The following is a 5,130-nucleotide window of genomic DNA, read 5'->3' as shown; positions in this document are numbered from 1 at the left end:
TCATTCTTTGGATCACCAAAAGCAATTTCTTAAATATTCTAATAGCCAAGCGGTGATTAAATGTGGTCTAGACAACCAAATCCTCGTAAAAGGGCCTCTAGGAGAAATTTGTCAGGAAAGATGTGGCCTTGTTACAGGACGCCACCTTGGTCAAAAAGATCTTGGTCAAAAGCATCGTCAAATTAATCAACTTAATTATCAATCAAGTTGTTATAGTGGCACTAGTCATCATGGCCAAGAAGATGACCAATGCCATAATCAATTTAATTATCAATTAAGTTGTGGTCTTGGAAAGCCAACGTGCGGCTTTATTGATCAATTCAAGTTGAAATTCTTCATCAGTGTTTCAAGGCCAAGCGGTGGCTTTGATATGTATGGAGAAAAAATATATGACCCATCTCGCAAGAATAGCCAGAACAATTATTGTAATGGCCAGTTTGTCCTTCGCGACTGTAAATTCGAGTATCATCAATACAAGTTAACTTTTGTTTACAATTGTCCAACTCGAAATTTCTTGCAAAAGAAATTTGTCTATGATGATACTAAACAAATCTGTTCGGTGGATAAGCAGAATTCAGACCAACAAATGGTCAAATGCAAAAGCCAATTCATGGCTTACACTGAAGACACCATGTTCTATGACATGGTAGTTGGCAACAAAGCCAATTTATGCTCATCTTCGTCTCCAAAATTGCAATTGAAGATCATACCAACCAACAAAGATACTTGGGGGGCAAGATTACTCCTCTTACAAGTCAAATTTCTTCCAAGTCCTCGACGCAAAGTATTTTTGTTCTTTTCTTACAAGCTCTCACAAGAGGGATTTTCGTGCTATAAATTTTGATACATCGGAGCTTGGAGTGAAGCATAGATGGCCTCCCCCGTGACCTTTTAGAGGTTAGCCAAACGTGTTGCTGCTAGATTCTAAAAAGTCTAAAAATGAAATAAAACAGTGAAAGGTTTTAGCAGTGAGAAATTGATTTCAAAAGGTAATTTTGGCATTTTATGTCAAAGGAACTACACAATTCAATATGAATACGATGGAATTGACTTGAATGGGGAAAATTATTCAACATTCAAAACTCAACTAAATACCGAAACTACGCCTACATTTCTATGATTAGCGTTATCAATGGGCAGGGGGTTGTTGTTCTTTTCTTGTTGCTGCATACAATCACTCCGCCCATAATGGCACTCTATGAGGTGTTTACTTAGTTTAGGATTACGAGTGGCTCGTTCAAACATATTTTTGGTTTACGGTGCCGATGAAAGTCTCTTTAGAATGCATGCTACGTACTAATTATGTGGACATTTCGAGTGCCATTGATGAGGTTCTACTATTAACAGACCCACAAAGTGCAAACTAATGCAAATTAATAAGAGAATTTTACTTCACATTACTTCACTCAGATCGAATTACTTTTTTTATGTGAAATATTACTACTATAGTTGACTACATATATTATATAGTTTTTACAAAGACTAGTATGTTATCATCAACGAAAAAATCAAGTACTATTTAGAACTATTTAGATTAGTTTAAGTCCATGCATGTGGAAATTATATTCTTACAGGTAAGATGAGTTGCTAACAGGGCCGGCCCTGAGATTTCTGGGGCCCTAGGCGAACAAAAAAGATAGGGCTCATGAGGTTGTGATCTATATTTTACTTCTTTTCTCTTCTTTTAGCCCCATAATCATATATACTTTATAATCAGATCATGTTAGTATAGCATCTGAAAAAGATACATTGTAGTAATCAAAATTGAAATTTCAATAAAGGAAGTGAAATGATAAAAGACCTTTATATTCTAAGAACAAGTACCATAACAAAAATCAACTAATCAATTTGTGATATATAAAATAATCTATTCCAAAAAATAACTAGCATGTCATTTGAATGAAACTCCAGATATGTGTTGTGTCCACCACTCAAAGTAAAACTCTAGTGTTGTTCATTGGTTTATAATATCATGTGAATAAAAAAACAATCCTTATTATATCTAAATCATCAAAGAGAAACCAAAACTTGAAATTCACCTAATTTATTATATAATAAAGGTCCTAGCACTATTTGTGCTTAGTTGAAATGACAATTGTGCCCTTTCTGTTGTTGATTATTGCATGCTTGCCATTCACCTAGAGTGTAAACCGTGCTGCTTGCCATTCATCGGAGACTTCTCTTCGCTCTTCAGCCCTCCTCCTATGGAATTTATGAGTTATTCTGGTGGATTGATGAGCCATGTCGGCGGGGATTGGGATTGTAGAGTGATACCGCACGAGAAGCGTAATCATCTCTCGCTCTCCTTACTTCTCTCTCTCTCTCTCTCTCTCTCTCTCTCTCTCTGAATTGTTCGCGGTTTTTCTGTTTTTCACGTCTTCAGATACCCTAAAATGCCACTCTAATCGATTTCCCAAGTTTGAGACTTTGTATTCGCCTTGGCTGCCAGTATATTATCATTTAATTTTCTCTATTATTCTTTGATTGCTGTATTGTGTTAGAATTGTTGCATCAATTATTGCTATGCTTGATTTGGATTTCTGCAATTGGGGTTCGTTACATCAATATGAAATTTATTGATTTTGATTTCTTCAATTGGAGTGTTAGATCAGTAGAATTTGGATTTGGGTTATTGGTAAGATTACCAATCTTATAGTTTGAAAGCTTTCACATCAAGTTGAAAACTCAAATCTTGATGGTGTGTTACACACCATTTTAGTTTAATATGAAAGCTTATGTCGATCTGTTTCTTATATTATGTTGAGTTCATTTTTTATCTAATGGATGGAATTTTCTTCCACTACTTTTGGATTTAATTCCTCGTCAAAGTCATCATTGAATTAGTATTTTGCAATTGTGTAGATACTTTTAATTCATGAAGTGAAAGAGCAAACGTGAAAGAAGGAAAGAAGACAAAGATTTGACTATGCAATTGTTGGTTGTGGCATGTTTGTCCCTTGCAGCCAAAATGGAGGAGATTAATGTCCCAATCTCCCTTCATTTACAGGTCAGGCGTTGGTCTCATTTTAAGTCGATTTTTCTGTAAGTTTCTGATTTAGTTGTTTTGAGTCCTAAAGATTTGAGCTTTCAACTGGTGGCCGAGTCAAAATATGTATTTGAGGCAAGCAGTTACTCCATTCTCATTCATAGATTCCTTCCTCCTTAAACTCAATGAGGATGAAATCCCACTTAAAGCTTCAATCTTTAGAGCAGTTCAACTCATTTTGAGCAAAACCAATGGTACCCAATTTTCCTTCTTTCTCAATTGTTAGAATTCCTTTTAGTGAAGTAATAAAATTGTAGTACCCAGTTTCCCTATATTGCTATAATATATGAAAATATTGCTATAATATATGAAATTATTGGTGAGATAAAGAAATAAATGTTGTACCAATTATGAAAGAGACGCTGATGTTTGTAGTGGTTGGGCATTCAATTCAGGAATTGACTTCTTGGAATTTAAACATTAAGAGGTTGCAGCAGCAGTGGCCATTTCTGTAACAGGAGGAAGCAAAGCATTAGATCACACTTAGAATTCAATCTCTGTGCTTATCCAACAAGTGGACTTAGAAGAGTTGCATGAGTCATTGATGTCTTTTGCTTTTGCTCTTATCATTTTGGTGTTGATTACAAATTTACCCAATCACATACAAACATCAAACATGATTACTGCAGACATTGATTTTATTTTTTCTTTTGGTTTTTACTTTTGTGAGGCAACTCCTTTGTATTTTTTTTTTTTTTTTTTTGGCAATAACTCCTTTGTATTTTGAATTGAGGGTTAGGCTGCAATTATCCACTTTCAGTTTCAAGGCATGCACTGACAGTCTTGACCATGTGGATATATATGAGTTCACCAGATACAAAAATCACTTGCAGATTTGAGTTTTGAATCAAAAACTTGATCTTGGATTTTGATTTCTGCTCTGTGTTTGGTTACATTTTTGAGGCAACTCCTTTTTGTTTTGAATTAAGGGAAACTTAGGCTGTAGTTGCATGAGTTCATTGCAGTATCCATAACTGTTAATTTGATTCTTAACCTGACATGGCACCTCATAAAATTTCGATTGGGAAAAGGATTAAAATATGCGCAATGCTCATCATCACTGATTAACAATTAGATAAAGTCTACATAAGAAGAGCCTCTTAGCAATATTAAAAATAAAAGCTTCATTCAATTTATTAGAAACTTTCTACCCCGCAGCATGGATCTATATTGAGTCCCTGACTAAACGTGTCTAAATCCCTTAAATATGCATAATTACAACTGTGACTTGCAGATATACAAGATGCTTCAGCTTGACCATAAAATCTGAATGTTAGGTTTTGAGAGTCTTTGACAAATACAAGACAAGACTAATGAGTCAATGACTGACACAATTTTTTTTGATGAAAATAAAATACTTAAATAAGGAAGCCTCTTGGGCAACCAATGTTTACAACGTCAAACAATAAGGCACTAGAAGCCTCACTAGGAACCCTATCATTCCAAGACATAGGAAAAGCAGCCCCATGTCCTAAATTTGCAATGGCATCAGCAACAAAGTTTGCTTCCCTAAAGATATGTTTAAAGGAAATTTGAGAAAAGGAAGTTGCAATAGTTCTAATGTCTTCAATTAATTTGAGCAGCCTCCAAGGTGGGGTCACCCCTCCATTAACTGCATCGATAACCAGCTTCGAGTCTCCTTCAACTTCAACTCTTGTGAAACCTTTGTCTTTGGCCGCGACCAGGCTATCCCTGAGAGCAGTAGCTTCTGCGACAGGGGTAGTAGAGTTGCCAATATACTTGGTGGCAGCAATAACTGGTCTTCCATCATGGTCTCTAATAACAAAACCACTAGCAGCTGAATCTCTACTAACTGAACCATCAAAGTTGATTTTAACAAAAGAACTAGGAGGAGCAGACCACTTAATTGTGGTTGAAATGTTTGAAGTTTTTGCTCCGCTAGTACTAGTATTAAAATCAGTAAAGCTTTTCATTATTGCTTCAACTGTCATAACAATTGACATAGGATTAGCAGTAGCTGCTCTGAAAATCACATTATTTCTAGTCTTCCAAACCTGCCAGCACAAAGTAATAATTTTTACAAACAGGTCAGCGTTGTAAGGTTGTAGTAAGAATAGTTCCTC

The 5,130-nt window shown here is 35.5% G+C and overlaps 1 long non-coding RNA gene across 1 annotated transcript; it reads left to right on the top strand.

Annotated features, from left to right (window-relative positions):
* The first annotated feature begins 2,867 nt into the window (after positions 1-2,867).
* Positions 2,868-3,706, top strand: LOC133732330 (uncharacterized). The gene is made up of 2 exons (XR_009857049.1): positions 2,868-3,007; positions 3,442-3,706. It is a non-coding gene; the product is annotated as an uncharacterized LOC133732330 (long non-coding RNA).
* The last annotated feature ends 1,424 nt before the right edge of the window (positions 3,707-5,130 follow it).

Source organism: Rosa rugosa, chromosome 2 (assembly GCF_958449725.1).
Source record: "Rosa rugosa chromosome 2, drRosRugo1.1, whole genome shotgun sequence".
In the NCBI taxonomy this organism is placed as follows: domain Eukaryota; kingdom Viridiplantae; phylum Streptophyta; class Magnoliopsida; order Rosales; family Rosaceae; genus Rosa; species Rosa rugosa.
This window is presented reverse-complemented; position numbering and strand designations above follow the sequence as displayed.